Here is a 26498-nt window from a genome sequence, read left to right as displayed (position 1 = left end):
CATAACTCAAAATATAAATATAAAACGAAAAAAATTAAAAAACTAAAATGTTTCCGCCATCATTCCCGTTCAAATAAACAAATAAAAAAAATGCAAAAATGACGAAAAAACATGTTGCCGAGATCAAAGACACAATGATGAAAATAAACAAAAAAACACAGTTATAGCTAAAAAGGACACAATATTATCACAAAATATAATAGAATGCCGAATAAAATATAGCACAATGTTGAATAATATAACACAATATAAAGAAAAAAAGACACAATGTCAAGGGAAAAAACAAAATTAATAACGAAAATAAACACAATCATAAATAAAAAGACACAACGACTTCACTTATCATTTTGTTTTTTTATGAGAACGAGAAATGCGGTGGGAATATTTTTGTGTTTTTACTTTTTGCATTTTTTTATTAAATTTTGAGTTATGATTTTATTATTTTTTTATGGATTTTTTTATGTGGCTAAAAATTCTTCTCATCATTCTTATTTTGTTCTCCTTTGTAGAATAACTTGACTCATTGTTGACATGGCTGGTTAATAAATATTTTTGATAATAGACAAAATTACGCAATTAGTCGTTAACGTTTACACAAAGTAACAAAATTGGGTACTAAGTTTAAAAGTTATAGGTATTGGTACTAAGGTTTTGACTTTTTTAACAATGTTAGATATTAACTTTAATTTAACTTACGCTAAATGTTAACAAAATGATACGCATGTGCAAAAAAGTTGAGGGCATTATTATCATTAGAGCATTCTCATCCCATTTTCTATAATTATGTGAGAGGAGTTTGTAATTATAGGGTGAGGTTGTGAGTGATTGTGGGTGTAAATTATAGAGTGGAGAGAGAAATGTAGTGATTTTTTGTTTTTGTAAATTTGAGGAAACATTGTTTGTCCCTATTTATTTTTTAATATTTGTTGGATTGGTTGTGAGCATAGGAGAGAGAAAACTGTAATAATAAAGGTATAAAAATATTATTTAATTGAACATAAGAGAGAAATGTAATATATTTTAGTGTAATTATAGAGATAGGAATAAAGAACGGGTTGAAAATGCTTTTACACATTCTCACTCAAATATGATTGTATATAATATTTATACTCTAGTATGACATAAGATTTCAAAACATAAATGAAAAAATATCACGAAACTTAAAACAATGCATCTTAGTTTTAAAAGTTAAAAAAAATTGCATTAAACATATTTTTGTTTATCTATTGAAAACCCTTTTTTAATAAGATATATTTGGGATTTTTATTTTGCAATGAAAATTAGAGGTGCACAAATCGGTTTTTTTGAAAAAACCGGTTCGGTTAATAACCGGACCGGTTATTAACCGGTTTTTGTCAATGAAAACTCAAACCGGCCAAACCGGTTTGGACCGGTTTAGAAACCGGTTAGAACCGGTTATTAAACCGGTTTTTTTACAACCGGTTTTTAATAACCGGTCTAACCGGTTAACCGGTTTTTTTTTTTTTTTTTTTTTTTTTTTTTTTTTTTTTTGCTTTAGGGTTTAGGGTTTAGGGTTTCGTTGTTAGCATTCTTTGCTTGGAAGATTAAAAACACATAACTTTCATTTATAGCTTTTACATTAAAAATACAAACATTAAATCGTTATCGCATATTCGTAACTCAAAAATACAAACATTAAAGAATGCTTAGACACGATTACATTAACAAGTTGATGTTTGTTACTCATTTTCTTCGCTACCCGATCCCGAGCTATTCCTTAGGTAATCGTCGTACGCGGCTTCTTCATCGGTCATTGGTTGAGTGTGTCCTTGATTGACCTCGTCTTCATACAAGGCCGCCTCATACTCCATTTCCCCCTCGAGTGAGCGTTGATGTTGTGCCCTATCTAAAGAGTCCAAGTAATCCTTGTAGCAAATCGACATCTCTACAGCTGGTGGAGTGAGTCGAGTCCTCCTAATCGATATAACCCTGCCAGAAACAGAAAAAGCAGACTCCGAAGCTACCGTGGAAGCTTGGACCGTTAGTAAATCTTTGGCCATGGCGGCGAGGATCGGAAACTCATCCTCCTTACCTCTCCACCAAGCCAGCATATCAAGACTTCTAAATTCATCCGGAGTCATGTGTTTCACAAAGTTGGTACCACCATACCTTCCAAGTTCACTGCTTGGGGTGTTTACCCTTTGACGTTTACCGGCGTCTTCCCAAATCATGTAGTACATCCCCATTTCAAGGTCGGTTTGGGATTGGGATTGGGCAACAGCTCTTAACGAGTCATGAATTTGGGAAGACGACCCGTGTTTTGTAAGGTAAACATCATACATGTTTGCCAAGGTGGTGTTGAAAGCATTCTTTAAAGTTTGGTTATAATGGGGGTTTTGATCGTCGTTTAACTCTAGCTCATCACAAATTTTTTCTATTAAAGCTTCAACACCACCAACATTGATGCAAGGGTTTAACGCAGCCGCACAGGTCAAAACAGCGGGTAGTTGTTGAAAATATTTTCTAAATTTTTCTTTCATTTTTGCACCCATATCAAAATAAGGTGCACCCCTACAATGAATTTCAGTCAACTTTGTGCACATGACAACAATTTTTGGTAAAGCAATGGGGCTTGTTGGATAGTAAACCCCGGATAAACTAGTTGTGCAAGATTTAAAAATTTGAAGAACCTCCGTAACGATCTCAATCAATAACCAGTTTCTAGGATCGTACGGTGCACATTTACCCCTATTTGACAAAATTTGATGAAACGCAATTAACGATTGTTTTTGTTGGATGGCTTTCTCAAACATTTCACAAGTCGAGTTCCATCTTGTTGGACAATCCCAATTAGGCCCCAACCATTGACAGTTAGCTTCTTCACAAAATTTTTTGTATCTTGAAAATGTTGAATTGTTGCTAAAAACATCTCGTAACATTCTTTTAAAATTGTTTCTTTGCGTTTCGATCACGTTTAACCCATCTTGCACGGCCAAGTTGATAATATGTGCAATGCATCGGCTATGAAAAAACGCTCCATCACAGATAGGTTTATACTTTAATTTTAAATGGCCAACCGCGGCCGTATTGTTGGACGCGTTATCAAACGATATTGAAAAGATTTTATCTTCAATCTTGTATTGTCGAATGACTTTATCCAAGAGTTTAAAAATATTTCTACCCGTGTGCGGGTAATCAAACAATTGAAACGCAACGGTTCGTTTCATCATTTGCCACGACCGGGGGTCAACCCAATGAGCCGTCACACAAATGTATGAGTCGGGCGAACCATTAGGTACCGACCACACATCCGTTGTTAAGTTCACACCAGTTTGTAAGTTTGAAAAGTATGAAATTAGTTCGGATTTAGCGTTTTTCCATGCTTTAAGACAATCTCTTCTAAGGGTCGAACGACTTACGTGTTGGTAGCGTGGTTGAACATACTTTTGCATCATCTCCGTGAATTGAGGGTTGTCGAAGTGGTTGAAAGGAAGTGATTGTTGAATCACAAAGTTGCCAAACTGTTGACGTACCGCTTCAAGGTCGTACGTAAACACCGTTCCTTGATTCGTCATCTCCGGCTGCGAACTACTTCCGGATTCGTCCTTCAAGACCTTGCAAGAGGGCTTTTCTACATGAGCTCTTAAACTGGAGTTTGCTTCTTTGTTATAAAACTTCAAACAATGTTTGCATCTAGCTTTTTGGGTTCCGTTAGACATTTCGCATAGGTCGAAATGTTGCCAAATATCTTGGTTTCGTTTCGTGGGGATGACCCGAACGACGGTTTCTCCCGTGTTCGAGGCACCCATGTTGACCGATGAAGCAGCACTTTGGGAGGCCATGATAATCGACTACGAATTAAGAGTGGTATACTCGAGTATGAAATAAACGACTACGAAAGAAGAGCGTTTGGAGTTGTATAATCGCGTATGAAATAAACGTTTAGAGCGTTTGGAGTTGTATAATCAAGTGTGATCTAACCAATACCCAACCTAAACTATATATAGATGTTTGTGGGGGTAAAATGGTAAAAAAACAAAAAAAAAACGGCTAAAAAACGGTCAAAAAAAAAAAAAAACGGCTATAAAGCCGTTTGGTAACGTTCGAAAACCGGTTTAACCGGTTAACCGGTTATTAAAAAACCGGTTAACCGGTTTTTTTTATAACGGTAATAAACCGGTTATTTTAAAAACCGGTTAACCGGTTTTTTAATAACCGGTTATTAAAAAAAACCGGTTATAAAAAAAACCGGTTATAAAACCGGTTTTGGCTCCAAAACGTATAACCGATACGTAAACCGGTTACGTAAACCGGTCAAACCGGTTTTTAAAAAAACCGGTTTTTAAAAAACCGGTTTCCGGTTGAACCGGCCAAACCGGTTCCGTAACCGGTTTTTTTGAACACCTCTAATGAAAATGACTTGCGTAAATAGTAATTTAGATATATTAATTTGGCTCTTATTTTAGAAATAAGAAAAAACTAATTTAAACATGCACTCTAAACGAGCGAGTTATGCCCATACATTACGTCGGTTAGGTTTTGGAAAAAACCTTATATCGAAAGTCATTAGAACGAATGTGGCACTGGTTCCAATATTACCGATATCAACATTATTGTTAGATCTCGGTATCGATTATGTTCGATTCACTATAGGGGCAATCAACATAGTTTACGAGATAAAAATAATACATTGTTCTGAACATAACTCGGTGGGTTACGATACATGTACTCGGTAAATAATTGAATAAGCATTGTCTGATATAAGTATGAACCCATAAAAATGTGTTTTAATTTGATCAAAAACTATTAAAACGAATACTAGTACCGTTTTCGATAATAACAATAATGGTACAGTGTTGATAGGTCAGCACGAAGTATGTTCGTCATGGTACCAATACGTTACCGTTAATCGATGCATTGTACGATACAAAATATATCATATTTATAAGACAAACGGATAAAAATCATTCTTACTTTACAATAATACGTTCTCATTTAAGTGCACGCCATATCGATCGTAAACATATATAGTATGACAATTTCACGTTCTAAATAATACGTGAGAAGGTGTAACGACAATAATGTCCTCATTTTTTGCACATGTCTATCATTTTTGTTAATATTTAATGATAATTAAAGTTAGGTAGTTAACACTGTTATAAAATTAAAACATTAATTCTCAAACACGTGACTTTTAAGCCTTAGTTCCCAATCATATTACTTTATAAAATTAACATGGACTAACCCAGTGGCGGATCTAGAACAAAATTGCAGGGGTAACCTAATTTTTTTTATATCGTAGATTCATGTAATAATAAAAAAAGGGCGATAACCAATAAAGTTAAACGACTACATAATATACGATCTCTCCTCTTCGGCATTTGAAAGATGGGAATCGAGTTATTACATCGTCTTCCGTTATTTTATCAAATGATACTCTTCCGATCACATAAACTAGAGAATTATTCAAATAATCATCATCCATTCGATTGCGTAAATCCGTCTTAATACGCTTCACTTTAGAAAAACATCTTTCAACGGTTGCAGTTACGACCGGTAAAACAAAAGCTAGCTTCAATATCCGATTAACCAACGTAAAAGAAGGATCTTTTCCGGTTTCCACTATTAGACGAGCAGTGTCACATATTTCATCAAATTTTGCAAATTTTACATCTTGCTTTATAGAGTGGTAAAAGACTTTACAATCATCAAAAGGGTGCCCCCTTTATTTTGTACTAAAATCAGTTAGATATATCTAAAAAAAATTGTTACTATCTTAGATATGTCACGTAGAAATCCGGTCACAAGAATTTAAATCCAACATATTTTCTAGAAAATTAGTTGTTACCTTATCCAATTAATTTCCAAATTCTTGAATTTGCATATCTAAAACCATATTAAAAATCCCAACTTCAAAATGATGTTGATTAGTAATGAACATTAGTGGCCAATTGTGAAGTTGATAATGATGGTTGCGATATGGAGCATTTGGAAATCTCATAAAAAACTTATATTCGGGAACGAGCCAATGAAGATCCAAATCAACCTCGACAAGATAAAGGTGTTAACTTTTTTGTGTATAAAAAATAGAGAGAGGTGTTTGGAAATAGATTGGTTTAACTTTGTAACCTTGCGTCATGGTTATATCTCAGCCCTTGCTAGCTTCTCAGTAGGAGGGGCTCGAGTTCGTTTGTTTTTAATGAAAGTTGTTTAAAAAAAGTAATGATATTATTTTTGTTTCAAGGCTTACCATAAGTTTATGTCATATCTAATGTTTTTATATTGTTTTTTACGCAAAAAGAAGTAACTTTTACTAATATTGCAGCAAACCCATTTTTGTCTCAAATCACTTATCATTCAGTGTTTCTTTTGTTTCGTTTATTAACTTAGCCGCTTCTAATAAGTCTTGATTTTTTTAAGATGTTTTGACAAAGTATTTGCATGGCCAATCAACTTAGGTGTTGAAGGCTGAAGCGTGATGCATTGATGTTGGATTGCCTGTGTTATTTATTTTATATAATTGTATTTTATGTTTTTGAAATTTTATTTTTATTTTAACTAGCGTGGCATTTTAGCTAATGGTCGGGCTTTAACTTAATTTGGGTTGTAAATAAAATTTTGAGATGAGGTGTTGGGCTTCTTAAAATATTTGAGGGATATCCTAATTTTCGTTTAGGGGTAACCCGATATATAAAACAACTATTTATAAAAAAAATTGCACTACGGAATGGAAGTTAAGGGGTAACCCGGGTTACCCCTGCCCCTAAGCTATGTCCGCCACTGGACTAACCGCGTATTTATATCTTGATAATTTTATTAGTTGATGTTTATCTTAAGGTGTGGTTGATAATTTTCCTAAAATACTTATCAGATAACAAAAGTAGATACAATTTCAACAATATACATATCTTATGGTATAATATAATTCTCGTTTAATTAACATAAAAACAAATGTGACAGCAACACGTACATATCTTATATATGATCATAGGTGTCTACATAATACGATTATATAAATCATGACACTCCAACCTCATCCTTATCTTTCACTCTCTATACAAGTGTATATATATATATATATCAATAAACGTATAGCTTGATTGTCAATTTGAAAATGGAAATTGGTTATTATATGGGGATTAAAGAGTGTAAATATATGGATTTACGAGACGAACATGGAGAAGAATAAGAGGGAGCGTTTGCCACCGGGTGATTTGGGTTGGCCGCTCATCGGAAATATGTGGTATTTCCTTCGAGCTTTCAAGTCTAGCGATCCTGATTCGTTCATCTCGGCTTTGGTTCAAAGGTCATTACGTATTCCCCCTTTTGTACTTGTTTCAATTTTCTATTCATGCATGCATGCATGTTTTGTTTCTTTTTGAAGTTATGAAATTTAAAATATTTAGTAAGTGACTAACAAAGCTATTAAATAACTAAAACTGATAAAAATATTTTAACATATCGTAACTTAAATTAATCAGGTATTTTATGTCAAAGCGGAAGATTAGTATTTTGTATATCGAAAGTTTATATAGATTTGTATATATATATATTTTTTTTTAGTAATTGATTTGGATTTTAGAGTATTTAACGACTCATTTTGGTGTCAACTGTGAAAATTTGTGTTACCATCTGGTTTGTGTTGTGTTCATCCAACTACTATAACTATTTTCGAGTTCAGGTTAACTAAGAACAACTCTAGAACCTCCTAACATGCATTAAAGTATAACATTGATTATAAATTATTTAATTTTTATAGAGTATTATATATAGTAGTTATATTATAGAATATTTAATTTTATTAAGTCATAATTTGTGTTATAAGAAAATATAAGTTATATAAATATTTATATAACATAAGTTAATTTATTTATACAATATTTATATAATATTATATAATATAATTAAATTAAATTAGCATTAATGTAAGATTATATAATATTTATTTAAACAAATTATATATAACATTCAAAAATATTTAATATTATATAAGAAACAGACAAACCAATCAAAATAATAATAATAAAGTAGAATAAAAAAACAAAAAAATAAAACTTGTTAAGTGGAAACTGATTCATATTTTATTATTTCATGATGTTTTGTTGGGTGATCCATATGTTTTAAAAAGATCTATCTAATTCTAATGGCTACAAAATTGGTATTGAATCATGTGAATGAATCGGCCTCTCATATAGTAATATAGATGTAAATTTATAGATCAGTGTTGTATTCCTTCAGTGAATGCGTTTGAGGTGCGAGATCTCCTAAATTTTCATCGAGTTGTTGGATTCCATAACATGAAACAAAAGATAATGAAGTGGTAATATTTACGGCATGTTGATGTATATGGAGAACTAGAAATAAGGCCCTCTTCAACAATAAACGAGTCTCAATTAATAGACTAAAGGAGGACATAAGAAGATATAGTTTACATTGGGTAAAATATAGGGTGAAAATAGAAGGGGTTGAATGGGGAACATGGTGTTCGTTTAGCTTTTGAGTATGTAGTGTAATCAAGAGTGATAATCAGGTTGAAGAAACACTAGATGAACCCACGGGCAGATTATAGATAATCTGGGGGTTAAGTAATGTTTCCCACGAGGATGAGGTCCAGCAGAGAAGGTTGTTCTTCAGGGGACCTGCAAAACAGACACCGTAAGCTCGTCACTGAGAAGGGGGGGGGGGGTTCCTCCTTGTGACCACCCTCCGGCGTGAGAATCAGACTAGATTGCTCTGAATATAAGTGTATATTAAGAGATTGCTAGATAAGATTGAGATATCAGATGATGTCCTTACCATTCCAATGTGTTGGAGTATTTATAGCCGAAGGTAGGTTTCCTAGAAGGTACAGCCGGCTGAATAGTATTCCTGTTCCACCAACAGTGGATTATGCACAGGCCATGCTGGTTGGTGGATAGGCTACGGCCGACAGTAATAAGGTCGGCTGTACACTGTTCCTTTACTGCCGGCTGCGCACTGTTCCACCAACTGTAGGCTGCGCACGTCCCATCGTAAGGGTTGGTGAGTAGGCAGCGGCTAATAGTGACAAACAGTACTAGAGGGTGCTCCTCCTCGTACTGTTGTCGGTGAGCTGTCACCCTGTGATTGGTTCATGGGCTGTTCTGGTCAAATCGTCTATTCTGCCCATACCTTAGTAGGTATAGTACAAAAGATCTTCCAGAAGCATACGGACTGGCTCATTTAGGCGGGAGTATTCCCGCCTTGCTCATTCCTTCATGTGACTACTGAAGTAGCTAGTGCCTTGTGCGTGTAGCTTTGCTGTTAGTGCGGGTAGCCTTCCCTGATGGCTTGTATCCGCAGCTGCGGGAACAGGCGGGGTACTTCACCATTGGGAGGCTTTCCCTGCGGGTACAGCTGGCGTACTGCGCGTAAGGTTCTCTGAGCATGGTGGGTCCTGCTGGAGCAGTTGGTCGTTGCGCAGACGTCCCTGTTCAAGGTGAGTCTTGCGGGTCCAACTGGGCTCTGCTGGGACCTACCTCTTCAAGTCCCCCCAGTCCAATGTTCTTCTCATGAATTATTAATAAGTGAGGTGAACTTTTGGACTTAGCAAGGGGTTTTGAAAAGGGTTTAGATCTTAGGTTTTCCGTGGTGATTCTCCCCGCGGTTTTCCCGATGTCACGCAGAAATTCCCGACTTTTCTGCTTGATCTTAGGGTATGAAGCGGGTAGGTTTGTAACCTTCTCGCAAGTCAGGAGCGTTGAGTCCCACTTGTGTGGATTCTCCATGGGGTTTTGATAGTTTTCAACATAGTGATCAATTATGCTAAAACCACCAATTCCATCTTGGAGTTTCAAACAATATAGTTCTCGACGTTCCCGTCATGCGGGGATGTTATTCCCGTTTCCGCAAGCATGGCCCAGAAGATCCTTCTTGGTTTGAATTCCCTGCAGAGTGCTAAGTATGTGAAGGGTTTTGCCTTGACACTGTACCCGCACTCGTCTTACGGTTACTTTGTTCCCAAGGTATTCCTGGTGCCAATTCCCTGCGGGTGCTAAGTATGTGAAGGGTTTTTCCTTGACACTGTACCCGCACCCGTCTTATGGTTACTTGGTTACCAAGGTATTCCTGGTACCAATTCCCTGCGGTTGCTAAGTATGTGAAGGGTTTTGCCTTGACACTGTACCCGCACCCGTCTTATGGTTACTTGGTTACCAAGGTATTCCTGGTACCAATTCCCTGCGGGTGCTAAGTATGTGAAGGGTTTTGCCTTGACACTGTACCCGCACCCGTCTTATGGTTACTTGGTTACCAAGGTAAGGGGTATTTTCCCGCATACTTTTGAATCTTTTTGAATTTTTTTGAAATTCGAAGAGTTGGTGAAAGGATAAGAACAGTCCAAACCTCTGAAACGTCGTGCGACGGTTTCTTCTGACTGTGTCAGGACGTGCAGGAAGTCATGGTGACGTGACAGTACATGGTCATTCCAGACGCTTTTTTTTTCAGGCGCGTGGGCGCGAGTTTTCGGGCGCGTGGCCGCGAAATTAATGGTACGCGTCCTTTCAACAGCTGTTGCCAGCTTGCTTTTTGCCACGTGTCATAGTTTCATTGCACCTTCGATTTCTCTCTCCTCCGCATTAAATTCATCGCATTAATTGCGATTAGTATATAAAGGGGGAGAGGGTTCTTTGTAATCCACACTTTCACTTCTTCTCTTCATCTTAAGAACGATTTCCGGCGAATACTCATCTTTCAGTCGAGCATTCTCTTGAAATCGTTTTCTTCTCTTTTTGCAAGATGTCTCGTGATCTCGAATCTACAGTCGATGACAAGAGTACTGCTGGCGAGTGCCAGTGTGCTCTGCCTGGCGATCTGTATCAGTACATCGTCAGGAAGTTCATGCTCGAGTCTCTCGAGCCTGAGTTTCCTGAACCCCACCAGACGGTGTATGATGCCCCCAGAGGCAAGATCGGGGTTTATGCTGCATTCTTTGTTTATGGGAATCTTAGGTTCCCATTGACAAAGTTTGTTTACCGTGTCCTTGAGAGGCACGGTGTGCACCTAACCGAGGTGCACCCGATGGCGATTACCAAGATCCGGCACTTCGAGTGGGTGTGCCGGATTCTGGGCATTGAGCCCTATGTTGACCGCCTGATAACCTTCTACACTTGGAGGTGCATCCAGGGGTGGTATACATTGATAACCCGGATTAAGGGTTTAAAGATCTGTGCGACTGAGCGCAGTCTTCGCTCGTGGAAGCGGGAGTTCTTCTTCATATCTGCTCGCGCCATCCCCATTGCCATGAAATTCAAGAACGGGCAAGCACTTCTCAGCCTTCACGCCTCCAACTACGAGGAGGCGGAATGGTTTTCGAAGATATCCCGAGTCCAATCTCCGGTTTACCGGTTTGCGGAGTCCGGGATGGTGATGCTGGGGATGAGCCGGGTGTGGAAGGAGGCGGATGCGCGAAAGATTCCGATCGTCCTCGAATACGGTTCGAACTCTGTCCCTTACGGTATGCTTTGTTTCTTTTTGTTGATTCTGAATTTCTTCTAACTTTTTTCCTGTTTATTTCAGAGGGGAACGACTTGCAGTCGCTCCTGAACCCGCGGGAGGCTGACGGTCCCGCTCGGATGGGTACTCGCGCTCTAGACGAGAACGAGTTGCCCATCCTAGAACAAACGGCGGATCGGTTCGTGGAGGTCTACCCGCTAGGCCATGAGATCCTGAGCGCCAGGCGGCCAGGTAAGGCGCTATTCGACCCTCGACCCCTCAATGTTGAAACCTCTGCTGGAATTCCTTTAATCGTATGTTCTGATGAGGAATCCGCAGATGGTCCTCCGTTGGTGCGGAAGAAGAAGGCTGCCGGCGGGAAGGGGAAGGAGAAGGTGGCCTCCACTGCCGATCCGGCGCCTCGGTCTGATTCGGAGACCGAGAGCGAAGAGGTGGCGGGGAATCCCGGTGGTGATAAGACCACCGCTCCGGAGGCTGCGACTGTCACCTCCGGAGAGCCCAAGAAGACGACGGTGAGCGGAGCAAAGAGGCCGGCTCCATCGGGTTCGTCCCCGCCTCTCCGTACCTTTAGGCTCAAGAAAACCCGTAAGTACAAACTTCCTTTATCTTTTAACTTCATAGTTTTCCATCATTAATACTTATCTTCTTTACGCAGGCGTGGATGTTGACGCATTCCAGGGTGGAGCGCAGAGGGGTACCTCTCCGCCAATGACGGTAGGCTTGGTCAGGCTACCTGAGGCGACGACCCAGGCGCCTGCGCCTGCTTCCGCTAGTTCAGTTGCTCACTCCTTTGAGCCGACTGTTCCAGCTGTGATAACGTCACCGCCGGCTGTGAGTGCTATTTTTACAGCATCTTTCACCGAGCCGGCGGTTACTATTGCTGCGGATTCCGCAGCGGCGACCGCGGCGGCCGCTACCATGCCTCCTCCGTCATCGGCAACGACGGCCGATCCTTCAGGTATGCATGGGACGTATCACCAACCTCTGCCACCTTCCCATCTGCCTGACCTCTTGGATGGATTTCCCTTGGGTTCAGGTGATGGGTTCGGCGGCTATCGGCCTGTTATTGACCCTACAGGTGCGTAGGGTTCTTTTGGCCTATTTTATATTTTTCAATCATCTTTTTCTAACTGCTCTTTGTTTTTTGCAGTGTCGGATTCCAATGAAGTGTATGTTCCACGATGGAACATTCGCCGAGGAACAACCCTTCGCACCCCTGTGGAGTGCGTGGAGTGGGCTCGTCACGCTGCTCCTAGTGGTGCGTTGGGGGAAGCCATGGCTAGCTACCAGGAGGGTAGGCTAAGCAATGAGCTTCGGGTTCTCCTGGCCCGAATGCAGCCGCGCGTCGAGCTGCTTTGTCGTGAAAACGACAAGTTAAAAGCAGCTCGCATTCAGGAAGTAGCTCAGGCGCGGGCTGTCCGGGAGGAGAATAGGAGGCTCTCCGCCGCGGCTGCGGAGAAGGAGAAGGCGTTCAAGGCCCTTGAAGTTGAGGTTCAGGCCCGTCTCGAGGCTCGCTCCAAGGCTGCCCAAGCTGTTAATGAACAGCTTCGGCTGGCTAAGGAGACTGCTAGGAACGCAACTGAGAGGGCCACCAAGGCTGAAGCTGTTGCCGAGCCTCTACGCGTGGAGAATGAAGAGCTTAAAGCCAAATTAGAGGCTCTCCAGCAGGCTCATGATGCCTTGGCGATGGAGGACGCGAAGAAGCTCCAAGAGATCCTGGACCAGAGGGGCGTGCTTGACCACACTGAGCGGAAGCTAAAGGGCGTCGAAGAGGCTGCTGCAAAGGAAGTGTTGCTTGCCAACCTTAATAAAAGTGAAGCCGAACGCGCCTGTACCCAAGCTCAAGCCGCCCTCCAAGAAGCTCTGGTTGCCAAGGAATGGCTTCTTCGAGAAGCGTTGTCTCGGGTAAGCTTTTCATGTCTTTACGCTTTCCTTTGTAAATAGAAAAGGTTCTGATACTTGTATTATTTTTTTTTCTTTGTAGGTTGTGCATCGGGTCTTTTCAGAGACATCTTATGACGATGCTATGAGCGCAGCCCTCAACGCTTCTCATGAGGATGGGGAAAAGGCCGGTTTCCTGCTTGGTCTTGGGTTCGTTGAGAAAGGCATCCCGCCTTCCAACTTCCCTTTGTATGATGTGGATACTGAAGCTATTTACGACCAAGCAGTGAACCAGTATGCCGCCTTCCCGCATCCGGTGGTGGAGAAGGTGAACGAAGTCGCTGCTGCTGATGATGGGCTAGCTATTCTTAAAGCTTTCCTTGAACCACCACGCTCTACTGATGGAGCGGGTCCAAGTGGAAGTGGTCCTGAAGCTTGATTCTGAAGATCCCTTTCCACCATTAGCGTAGATTTTTGCTTTTGTATAGCTATCTTTGTAATATTTGAATTTGATGAAATAAAGATTGTGTTAGTTCTTTGCCTTGTTTATTTTACGCATGTTTTGATCTAACTTAGTAATTTCTTTAGTACTTAGATAAGTTAACTTTTTAACGTGGCAGATTATAAGTTTGTCTCGCTTCCTCTTTCATGATTGTGCGAGTATGACCGTCACTTACACTTAGGATGGCTTGACTTTACTTATATCCGACCTGCGTGGAAGTTTTCCTCATCTTTTCCTTTGAAATTTTCTAAGTGTTCAGAATAAGTTAACCTTTGAACGTGGTAGATGATAGGTTGAAGTTTTGCTTCCTTGTTCGTGATTGTGCGGGTAAGACCGTCACTTGCACTTACAAGGATGGCTAAACTTTACTTACATCTGACCTGCGTGTAGGTTTTTCTTAAAACTTGAGATTTCTAGCGTTGTGTTTATGCGGGTTTTGCCGCCTTCCACACGTAACGACTTACTTCTTCCCCCATTTATGCGGTGAATACCGGCACATTAGTGTGGGAAGTTCGTAAGTATAAAGGTAAGGCTATCAACACATTGTGAAAGGAGAATCATTTCCATTAGAAGTGGCTCTAGGCCTTTTCTTTACAAGTTTGGAATTGATCTACATATAACATTTGCGTAATTGAGCTCCATTCCATGTTCTTGGGATGGGAGTGCCATCGAGCCTTTCGAGCGTGTATGCGCCCTTTCCCAGGACCTCTTTGACAATGTATGGACCTTCCCAGACCGGGGCCAGCTTTCCTGGGCGTTCTTGGTTCGAAGCCTTGTTGTTACGCAGTATGTAGTCTCCTACTTTGAAGTTGCAGAGTTTTACCCGCGTGTTGTAGTACTTTTGCATTTGTCGCTTGTAGTTCTCTTCACGCACTGCGGCTAAGTCTCTGCGCTCCTCGGTTAGCATAAGGTCCAACCGTCTTTCCGCATCATTGTCTTCTGGATGAATCAAGACCCTTGGTGAGGGTAAACCAATTTCGACCGGGACCATGGCTTCAGTGCCATAAGTGAGGCTGAACGGGGTTTCTCCCGTACTGGCCTTCTTCAGCGTTCTGTTTGCCCAAAGGACGTGCGGAAGCTCGTCCACCCAGCCGGATCTGTGTTCCAAGAGTCTCTTCTTAATGCCTTCGACGATGCTCTTATTTGCTCTTTCCACCTCACCATTACCTTGCGGGTGTGCCACTGAGGTAAAGGTGTGGGTGATTTGAAGTTCTTTCAGCCACTGTTGTAGCTTCTTGTCAGCAAAGTTGGTGCCGTTATCGCTCACCAAATTCTGTGGAAGTCCAAAACGACAAATAATAAATTCCCAAATAAATTTTTTGATATGTTTTGCGGTTGTTTGGGCTAAGGGTTTTGCTTCTATCCACTTGGTGAAGTAGTCGATGGCTACCACTAGGAACTGAACATTTCCTGCTGCTGTAGGAAATGGGCCTGTCACATCGATGGCCCACTTCTGAAATGGCCATGAAGAGGTGACTGGAACAAGTTCATTCTTCGGGCGGTGCGTGTTGGGTGCGTAAAGCTGGCAAGACCTGCATTTTCTGATGTATGCCAGCGCATCCGTATGCATCCCCGGCCAAAAGTATCCCGCGTTGTTTAGCTTAGCTACAACAGCACGGGGACCTGCGTGTACTCCACAGATGCCTTCGTGTACTTCCCTTAGGAGGTAGTCAGCATCTTGGTTGTCCACGCATCTTAAGAGTGGGCCAAGAAAGTTACGTCTGTAAAGGATGTCATCGATGAGTTGATAATTCAGTGCTTTACAGCGTAGTTTTCTTGCCTGTGTTTTTGACTCTGGTAGTGTACCTGCCGCAAGGTATTTTATTATTGGTGTCATCCATGTTTCTGTGCCGGTTTGGATGACACAAATTTCCTTGTGCGGGACCGAAGGTGTCTCGAGGAGTTCAATGCGGATGTCCTTTCCTAAGTGGGTGAAGGCTAACGATGCAAGCTTGCTTAACGCATCCGCATATTTGTTTTCACTTCGCTTGACGTGTATGACCTTGCAGTCGTTGAAATCGCGCATAAGGGATTTTGCTTGTGCGAGGTACAGGGCCATTGTGTCGTTTACGGTCGTGTACGTCCCGTTGATTTGATTGGCTACTAACATGGAATCCACGTGGGCTTCCAAGTTTTTCACTCCCATCTTACGCGCAATTCTCAACCCAGCCAAGAATGCCTCATACTCGGCTTTGTTATTCGTACTTGGAAAATCCAGTCGAATAGCATAAGTGTATTCTTGGCCTGCTGGGTTGGTTAGTTTCAGCCCTGCGCCTGAACCCTCGTTACTGGCTGCTCCATCAGTGTAGAGTCGCCAGACATCATTGATGTCTCGTGCTGGAGAGGGTTGAGCCTCTTCCTGGCACTCTTTTTCCCGCGATGCAGGCACTTCTGCAATAAAGTCGGCCAGAACCTGGCCTTTTATGGCTGGTCTTGGCTTATACTTTATCGCGTATTCCCCCAACTCAATTGCCCATTTGGCTAGGCGTCCCGATAACTCGGGTTTGCCTAGAACGTTTGTAAGTTTGAAGTTGGAGAGAATGGTGATTGGGTGACCCTGGAAATATCGTCTTAACCTGCGTGAAGCGTGTATAAGTGCTAAGACTAATTTTTCGAGGGTAGAGTACCGGGTTTCTACGTCTGTTAGGATACGGCTGACATAATAGATTGGCATCTGGATGCCTTTTCGCTCTACTAGCAGGACTGCCCCGGTTGCTCTATCTGTTGCGGAAAGGTATAGGATTAACTCTTCTCCCGCTTTTGGTGCTGTGAGCGTTGGGAGTTCGATCAAGCGTGACCGAATCTCCTGAAAAGCTGCTTCCGCTTCTGGTGTCCAGGGGAAGTGCGTTTTCTTTAAACAGTTTCTCAACGTTGACACGAAGGGAAACGACTTATCCGCGTGGTTTGCCAAAAAGCGATTAAGTGCTACTAGTCGTCCATTCAGTGTCTGAGCCTGTTTGATGGTAGTAGGTGATTCCATTTTGATAATGGCTTCGACCTTTTCAGGGTTCGCTCTGAAGCCATCTTTAGTGACGATGACCCCCAAGAACTTCCCTTCTTCCATTCCAAAGGCACACTTGCTCGGGTTGAGCTTCATGTTTATCTTCCTGAGCGTGTTGAAAGTTTCTTCGATGTCTTTCAACATCGCTTCTGGGTCAGGGCTTTTGATGACCAAGTCATCCATGTAGACTTCCAAGTTCCTCCCAATTTGGGCATGAAACTGGTTGTCCATCAGGCGTTGGTATGTGGACCCGGCATTCTTAAGTCCGAATGGCATCATTTGGTAACAAAATGTGCCATCGGGCGTCCGAAAAGCGGTTTTGTCCTGATCATCAACGGCCATGTGGATTTGATGGTACCCCTTATACGCGTCCAGGAAGCATTTAAGGCGGAATGGTGCCAACGAGTCCACCTTAAGATCAATTTCAGGTAACAGATAACAATCTTTGGGGCATGCTTTGTTCAAGTCTTTGAAATCTATGCACATGCGCCATTGTTTGTTATTCTTCGGTACCATAACGGGATTTGCAACCCAAGTTTGATATCTACTAACGCGTACGATGCCTGCGTCAAGGAGTTCCTTAACTTGGGTTCTACACGCGTTAGTTTGTTCTGGCCCCATTACTCTGCGCTTTTGTACGATCGGCGTAACAGCCGGATCGCATTTGAGCTTATGCTCTGCCTTACTTCGGGGTACACCAGTCATGTCAGCTGGTGTCCACGCGAAGATGTCAGCGTTTTTTTGTAATAAGCGCTTGAGTAAGGTGCTTGTGGGATCAACAATTGTTGGGCCAATGGAGACGGCCTGGTCAGGGTACTTGCCGTTGAAGACCCATCTTTCTGGTTCGGTGATGGTTGGTTTAGCCATCTTTGGTTTGGGTTTAGATGAGACAGATGCGATGCATACCTGGGGAATGCCGGTGATCATCGCTACACCCTCAGCTGTTGGCCATCCCATCATGCCGTGGACTGAGGATACCACGGCGTTGAATCTTGCCATCCCGTCTCTCCCGAAGAGAATGTCGTATGTGTGGTGTGGCTTCCTCATCACGACAAAGTCCACATCTTCTGTGCGGGAGTGTTTCCCATCCGTAAGAGTGACGGGGAAAGATAGGATACCCAGGGGGGTGTTTGTGCTGCCATCAAACCCTTCCATCGAGGCGCAGATCGTTTCCAGGCGTTCCTTGTCTTTGTCATCCAGCTTGTCGAAGAACTGCCTGTACATCACCGTTGACGAGGCGCCGTTGTCAGCAAGAGTGCGGGAAGTGATGTAGTGCCCCAGCTGGCTTTTGATGACGATAGGGCCTTCTTTGCTGGGTCCTCCTGGCACTCGCGGGAAGCGCACCTCAGCTTCCTTCCACGCACACGGTTCTGTCGTTCGCCTTTTTCTTCCTCTGACATTACCATGAACCATGTTGATGCTGATGTCAACGGGCTTTCGTCCGTTGCCTCGGTACCGGTTGTCGTTCCGTCCTCCCTTCTTGATTGATGCCACCAGGTGTGCCAGTCTTCCATCCTTGACGAATGCTTCAACAATATCCTTCAAGGATGTACACTCTTCCGTACCATGACCTTTTGTCCCGTGGAAGTCACAGGATTTGCTCTGATCCGCATTAGTTCGCTGCTGGATCATTGGAGCTTTTGGCCATGGTAGCTTTTCAGTGGCAAATATCTCCGTGACGCTTTTGGTGAGTGGCGTCCACCGGTGCTTTTGGCTTGAAGGGTGTGTGTGATTTCTTCCGCCAACAAGAGGGTGAGAGCTGGATGAGGTGTCAAAGTTTACCCTTGACTGCCAGATACCTAGCTTCCTCTTTTTGTTCTGCCGGGCGATCCGAACATTGTTCTCTCTTGTCCTCTGCGTGTAGAGGTGTGTACTCTGGGGAAGATCCCTTCCCAGTTGCTTCTCCGTCTCGGCAAAGCGCTTGGCCGCCGTCATGATGGCATCCCATGTTGATGGCATGCCATCCTTACCCGTCAATGTGCGGATAAGCTCTGGGTATTCGGCGCCCTGGATGAAAGCGGCGCGAACAAGATCTTCACTTATGTTGCCGAGACTTAGCTTTTTGGAGTTGAAGCGAGTGATGAAGTCTAGTAAAGATTCATCCTCCTCTCTAACGCAGTTGAGGATCGTCCACTGTTCTTCAGTATATTTCCTCTGCTGGCTGAACTTGTTCTGAAAGTCCGCCCAATCATAAATGTGGTGGACCGGTAAACGGTCGAACCATGCCCTGGCCGCTCCAACCAGAGTCATCTGGAACATATAACACCACGTGGGTTCCGTCCAGTTACTGACGGTTGCCCCCGCAATGAATCTGTTCAAGTGGTCGTCTGGGTCGGATAGACCATCATAAGTGCCAATGTTGGACATTTGTTTGGCACTTCTCGGGGCGATTGCTTCCGCAATGTCCCTTGCGAACTTTGACTTTCCTGCATTTGTAGCAGTTGGTCTAAAGGTTTTGGAGAAGTCACGCGGGTTTCTCTCCGCATTTGTTGGTTTAAAAGCTTCCCCAAAATTCCTTTTCGGTTGGAAGTCCGTTTCCTTACGCTTCCCTTTCGCCTTATGGCGAGGGTTTGCGTCGGTATCGGATTCTTCCCTCTCGTCGTCTGAGTACTCGCACTCGCTGTTCATATTGAGATGTTGGCGAGTACTGCCGAATTCGTCAGCCTGTTGAACTGAACGCAAGCGTTCATCCAATTCAGCTTGGAACTCTCTCTGACGTGCTTCGGCCCACGCCTTCACTTGATCTAGTGTTTGGCGAGGGACCCTCGTTCGTTTTTCCAACTGGGCATCAGTGAACCCCAGTGGAATATTTACTGCACTTGCCCCGGCTTGGGTAGTCAGGGTAGTGTTCGTAAGATTTGTATAACCGCCGGTGTTCCCCCCAGTTGCTGGGGTTGTGGTTACCGGGGTTTCTTGGTCGATTACTGGCCTTTGGACCGGAGTAACGTTAACCATTTCTTCAGAAATTTTGAAAAAACTAAGAATTAGTTCTAGCTTTATGCACGGATGGAGCCAATGAAGAAACACTAGATGAACCCACGGGCAGATTATAGATAATCTGGGGGTTAAGTAATGTTTCCCACGAGGATGAGGTCCAGCAGAGAAGGTTGTTCTTCAGGGGACCTGCAAAACAGACACCGTAAGCTCGTCATTGAGAAGGGGGGGGGGGTTCCTCCTTGTGACCACCCTCCTGCGTGAGAATCAGACTAGATTGCTCTGAATATAAGTGTATATTAAGAGATTGCTAGATAAGATTGAGATATCAGATGATGTCCTTACCATTCCAAGGTGTTGGAGTATTTATAGCCGAAGGTAGGTTTCCTAGAAGGTACAGCCGGCTGAATAGTATTCCTGTTCCACCAACAGTGGATTATGCACAGGCCATGCTGGTTGGTGGATAGGCTACGGCCGACAGTAATAAGGTCGGCTGTACACTGTTCCTTTACTGCGGGCTGCGCACTGTTCCACCAAATGTAGGCTGCGCACGTCCCATCGTAAGGGTTGGTGAGTAGGCAGCGGCTAATAGTGACAAACAGTACTAGAGGGTGCTCCTCCTCGTACTGTTGTCGGTGAGCTGTCACCCTGTGATTGGTTCATGGGCTGTTCTGGTCAAATCGTCTATTCTGCCCATACCTTAGTAGGTATAGTACAAAAGATCTTCCAGAAGCATACGGACTGGCTCATTTAGGCGGGATTCCCGCCTTGCTCATTCCTTCATGTGAATACTGAAGTAGCTAGTGCCTTGTGCGTGTAGCTTTGCTGTTAGTGCGGGTAGCCTTCCCTGATGGCTTGTATCCGCAGCTGCGGGAACAGGCGGGGTACTTCACCATTGGGAGGCTTTCCCTGCGGGTACAGCTGGCGTACTGCGCGTAAGGTTCTCTGAGCATGGTGGGTCCTGCTGGAGCAATTGGTCGTTGCGCAGACGTCCCTGTTCAAGGTGAGTCTTGCGGGTCCAACTGGGCTCTGCTGGGACCTACCTCTTCACAGGTGTATATGCACTTTGGTGTGTTGTTTTTGGCTAGTATCTTGCTAGTCAAGTTCTTTTTTTAGTTTCTAATAAAAATATGCCGTTCAAAAAAAAACTAAAACAAATATAAAATTTGACTATACACGTATTACTCTATACGAGCTGTATTCATTTGTCACCGGACACAAACTAACACTAATGAGATTAACACGACCCGTATTGCATAATATGTGCAAGTTGTATTGATTGTCAGTGGTATCTTTGATAAATTTGATGTAGCAAAATCTTTTTATTTATCATTTTCACAAAACAATATGTTTTCTTTTTCAAATTTTCAAATTTAGATGCGGGTCAAGTGGTATTTACAAGTCAATGATGTTCGGTAGTCCTGCCATCATCGTGACAGTACCCGAAGTAGTTAGACAGGTGTTGTTGGATGACAACAGGTTCAAGCAAGGGTGGCCCGACTCTGCGGTTGAAATCGCGGGAAGAAAATCGTTTATTGGAATATCATATGAAGAACACAAAAGGCTTCGTAAGTTGACTAAAACACCGATCAATGGCCATGAAGCCTTGTCTATGTACATCCCCTGCATCGAGACCAATGTGGTCTCGTCGTTGGATAAATGGTCAAAAATGGGCAGAATCGAGTTCCTGACCGAACTCCGAAGGTTAACGTTTAAGATAATTATGTATATTTTTCTAAGCTCGGAGATTGAACACTTAATGGAGGTCTTGGAGAAAGAGTGCACAACTCTTAATTGTGGCCTTAGAGCCATGGCCATCAATATTCCTGGTTTTGCATACTATGAAGCACTTAAGGTTCGTTATGTTGGTGTTTTGTTTGCTACAAAATAGTAATATACACTTGTACTATGATTGTTTTGTTTTGAAGATGATTATCTTAAATGGGTCATGTTTACGGGTCGGTGGGTTGAACTCAACACGAACCCGAATAATTGACATGTTCATAAGCACGACACTAATTTGGAAATCGTGTCAAACACATAGACATGAACACATCATAAGTTTTTATGATGGTAAACGTGAACCCAACCCATGAAATTTAATTTAAGTTTTTTGAACATTAATACTTTAAAATAAATTTAAAAAAAAAACACATTTCATGGGCTTGGCTTGAAACTGACCCAAATCCATCAGGTCAACCCAAACATGACCCATTAGCGAAACGTGAATTGAGTCAACTGAACCCAAACCTATGAATTTGATGTCATGTTAGAAATTGAGTCAATTGAATTACTACACATTTATAGGCAAGAAGGAAACTCGCAACCATTATGGATGGAATAATAAACGAACGCAGGAAGAAGCAAGAGACGCCTCAAGGGGTTACCCGGAAGGATATGCTCGATCTTCTCCTAGAGTGTGAAGACGACAACGGAAGAAAACTAAACGAAGAGATCATCGATACATTAATAGCGTACCTAAACGCGGGCCATGAGTCTTCAGGCCACATCACAATGTGGGCCACTATCTTTCTCCAAGCACACCCTGATGTTTTCCAAACCGCGAAGGAAGAACAAGAGAAGATTGCGAATAATATGCGATATGACCAAAAGAGGTTGACCCTAATCGAGTATAGGAAAATGGAGTATCTATCTAAGGTGATTGATGAAACGCTTCGCGTGGTATCATTTTCGTTCATGACTTTTCGAGAAACCAAAGAAGATGTCGAGTTCAAAGGTTCGGTAAATATATAATAAACCTCATTACTATTAATTACTTATACATGAAAAATCTTTAAAATTGTTGTGTATAAATATTTATTCATGGATATTAAACTAAAAAATAGTGATTACATCGAAACAGAATGTCAAGCGCGCAACAAGCTATATTGCTACTCCTTTTTGAATTGCAAAACCCTTATATATGAATTTGTTATTTGGTTTTAGGTTATGTGATTCCTAAGGGATGGAAGATTTTGCTTTGGTATAGGAGTGTTCACCATAATCCTGAATATTACCCACAACCCAAAGAGTTTGATCCTTCAAGATGGGATGTAAGTCTTTAATTTCTTGCTTGTATTTGTATATATGATAAGACTCCACCTTATCAGCGGGTCAACCCATCTGGGTCCAAAAGGTCTTGGGTCAGTTACCTTGACCCAGTCAATCAGGAGCAAAGGTTTAGGGCTGAATTAGTGGGGGGCTGACCGTTGACCATTGACTGTCAAAGGCTGAATGTTAGGAGACATTAATTACCTAAATTATGTTATAAGTATTTCATTTCTGTTTTAGTTTTCATTGTCTTGTTTATTTTGATTATCAAGTTCATCTTGTAATTGGAGACTTACCATCTCGAATTGGTTAAATCGGAGACTAGCCCCTCTCGAATCAGGCCAACTATCTTCTTATTTCAATAAAATATATATTTTAGTTTTTGGGTTCTATCATTTGGTTCCATTGCCGGGAAATCGAAGATGGTTCAGACCCAGAACAACTCAGTAGATAGTGGCGCTGGTCAGGGTGATCCGATCGCCACCCAGTTAGCTGCGATTTCCGCAAAACTCGAGTCATTAGACTCCGACATGGCAGCCGTTAAACAGCAGTCTCAACCCCGTGATAAGCCCAGCCAGAGCAAAAACCGATTTGATGAAGGAGACAGTTCTTGGCGATCGCAACCGCAATACTGACCCTACCATAAGATTGATTTCCCGACGTTCAGTGGAGGCGACCCAAGAGGATGGGTATTAAAGGCTGAAAAGTATTTCCGTTTTTACAACACCATGGAAGAAGAGAAAGTTGATGTAGCAGCAATGCATTTAGATGGAGATGCTTTGGATTATTACTCCTGGTTAACAGCCGAGCTGGAGTTAACCTACTGGGAGGAATTGGTAAAAGCACTGCAGAAATATTTTGGACCACCGGAGTTTCAAAATTCCGATGAGTACCTTTGTGGTATCAAGCAAACAGGTTCTGTCCAGGAGTATCGGTAGGAGTTTGCACGCCGATCGGCACGGGTCTCAAACTGGCCCGACCATTGTTTACTTGGGGTTTTTCTTAATGGCCTAAAGGAAGAGTTGAAAGTTGATGTTAGGATCCATAAACCACTGACCGTTTACAAAGCGATGAGCTTAGCCTTGGAATATGAATCCAAGATAGAACACACCCGAACCAGCAAAGGGTCTGAAGTTGAGACCACTTCCACGATTAACTCTTCAGCCACTGATCAGCAAAAGACACTTCCTCGTTTCCCTGAAACCGAGAAACAAACACGTTATGACAAAGGGGAATGCTACAGATGTGGTGACAAGTATAGTCCCGGTCACCGATGCAAGACGGGCACCTTCAAACTGCTCGAAATGGCTGATGATGTAGATGATCAGAACATGGGCAGAAGAGCAGTCACCGATACTTCTACCGATGACTTGGCTGAGATTAGCCTTCACGCACTTTTTGGCCAGTTACTTACATAGGCAATGAAACTTCATGGTATTTTAGGTACAACTAAAGTTCTAATTTTGGTTGATAGCGGGTCAACACATAATTTTATTTCGGATAAGTTGGTTTGCGAGTTGAAGCTCACTACCCAGTTTGTTACTCCTTTCGATGTACAAATCGGGAACGGTGACATAATCAGGTGCAATCAGGTTTGCAAGGATGTCTCGCTGCAACTCTATGATCTTCAAATAACTCAAGAATTTTACCCGTTTGCATTAGGAGGGGTTGACGTCGTACTCGGCATTAAATGGCTGGCCACACTAAACACGATACAAGCCAATTGGAACGAGATGTCACAAGTATTCACCATCAAAGGTCAAGACTACAAGTTGCAAGGACTGCCTCCCAATCTTTAAAGGCCTGCCACTTTCCACCATCTCACACTCAAACCGATTTGGAAACACTCCCAGAAGCTGCCAAGACAGATTCCATTTTTACAACTTGAGGACAAGTCGTTTCTCCGGGCCGGAAGTATTGATAAGACTCCACCTTATCAGCGGGTCAACCCATCTGGGTCCAAAAGGTCTTGGGTCAGTTACCTTGACCCAGTCAATCAGGAGCAAAGGTTTAGGGCTGAATTAGTGGGGGGTTGACTGTTGATCATTGACTGTCAAAGGCCGAATGTTAGGAGACATTAATTACCTAAATTATGTTATAAGTATTTCATTTCTGTTTTAGTTTTCATTGTCTTATTAATTTTGATTATCAAGTTCATCATGTAATTGGAGACTTACCATCTCGAATTGGTTAAATCGGAGACTAGCCCCTTTTGAATCGGGCCAACTATCTTCTTATTTCAATAAAATATATATTTTAGTTTTTGGGTTGTATCAATATACTAATGACTTTGTGAGTTGTACAACTAATATGAGCATGCATGTTGACCAGGGGTATGTACCAAAACCAGGTACTTTTGTTCCATTTGGAGGAGGAAGTAGACTTTGACCTGGATACACCCTTGCCAAGCTAGAGATTTCCATCTTCCTTCATCATTTTCTCCTAAAATACAAGTAAGATTATTGTTTAACACTAAACTATTGTTAGAAAAATATATAATAATTAATTTATATAAATCCTCAGTTTTCACATGTATAAGTTCCATACGTTAATGAAGTTTGTTTAAAATATATATTTAAAAATGATTTTCTTATATTTAAAATTTTAAGAGTGAAAATTAAATATCTTATATTTTATATATATTTTTGTTCTCTCAATAAAGAGTTCTCCAATCCACACTCATATATATATTGAAGAGGTATGTACCCGCCTCAACACCAATCAAGGCGGGTCAACCCGCAAGATAAAGACATTATGAAGGCACAAAGCCAAAACCCAGGCGCATGGCGCATACAAAACATGCTCAGGCATCATATGCTCGCGCATCACATATGCGCGCGGCGCATATCGCATGCTCTTGCACATCACATATGCTCGCGCGTCACATATGCGCGTGGCGCACCAGCGCGCGGCGCATATCACACGCTCGTGCATATCACACCTGCGCATGAAATATCTGCGCGTGAGAATAAAAAGAAGACTTCGCGCATCCTCAGGATGGGCGCATATCACACGTGCACATAATCAACCTCGTCCTTATCCAAATCAGGGTTAGGGCAACCTTGATTGTGCACGTCAGACAATCTTCTAGAAGGCATCTTTTTAAGGAGTAAGAATATGCTGATGTTGACAGCTGCCAAATGAAAGGTCGACAACTCAGCATGACACATGTGCTACCACATGATTACAACCAACGAGAAAGCGCCAGGTGTCCCAGAGGACACATGGCGCAGTGCGGTTGGAGGAGGCCAACGAGGCTGAGCCCAACCAGTGGAAACCCTAGCACTATAAATACAGCATCAACTCCACTTTGATGACACATTCATTCACACTCAATCATTGACAGTTACAAGCAGTGATATCACATTCAATCATATTGAATCATACTCACTCACAGTCAGTTACAGAAAGACACACAGTCACATCATCAAGGGTATTCAGCGATTCAGCAATACTCTTGAGATTCACTTACATACAACATTATTATCTTCTCAAAAAGATACTGATTCTCACGCCGGAGGGTTACCCCAAAGAGGACCCCTCTGTCCCTTTCTGAGGGGTAAGTAACGGCGCTGTTCATTTTGTAGGTGGAAGAACTCGGATCCAGAAGAACCATCGGTGAAATAGTTTAATCACACCCGAGGAAAGTAGATCTGCTACTAGTGAGTAGATCCACGTTTCTTCATTGGCGCCATC

At 42.3% G+C, this 26498-nt stretch overlaps 1 pseudogene; it reads left to right on the top strand.

The window, feature by feature from the left end:
- The window catches only part of LOC143621688 (ent-kaurenoic acid oxidase 2-like), a 40657-nt pseudogene that overhangs the window by 2349 nt on the left and 11810 nt on the right, over window positions 1-26498 (top strand).

The sequence above is a fragment of the Bidens hawaiensis genome, unplaced genomic scaffold (genome assembly GCF_021521415.1).
Source record: "Bidens hawaiensis isolate Kalapana, Puna unplaced genomic scaffold, B.hawaiensis_p1.1 tig00002935_1, whole genome shotgun sequence".
NCBI classification, from domain to species: domain Eukaryota; kingdom Viridiplantae; phylum Streptophyta; class Magnoliopsida; order Asterales; family Asteraceae; genus Bidens; species Bidens hawaiensis.
The sequence above is the reverse complement of the archived record's forward strand: the minus strand, read 5'-3'. Positions and strand labels throughout refer to the sequence as shown.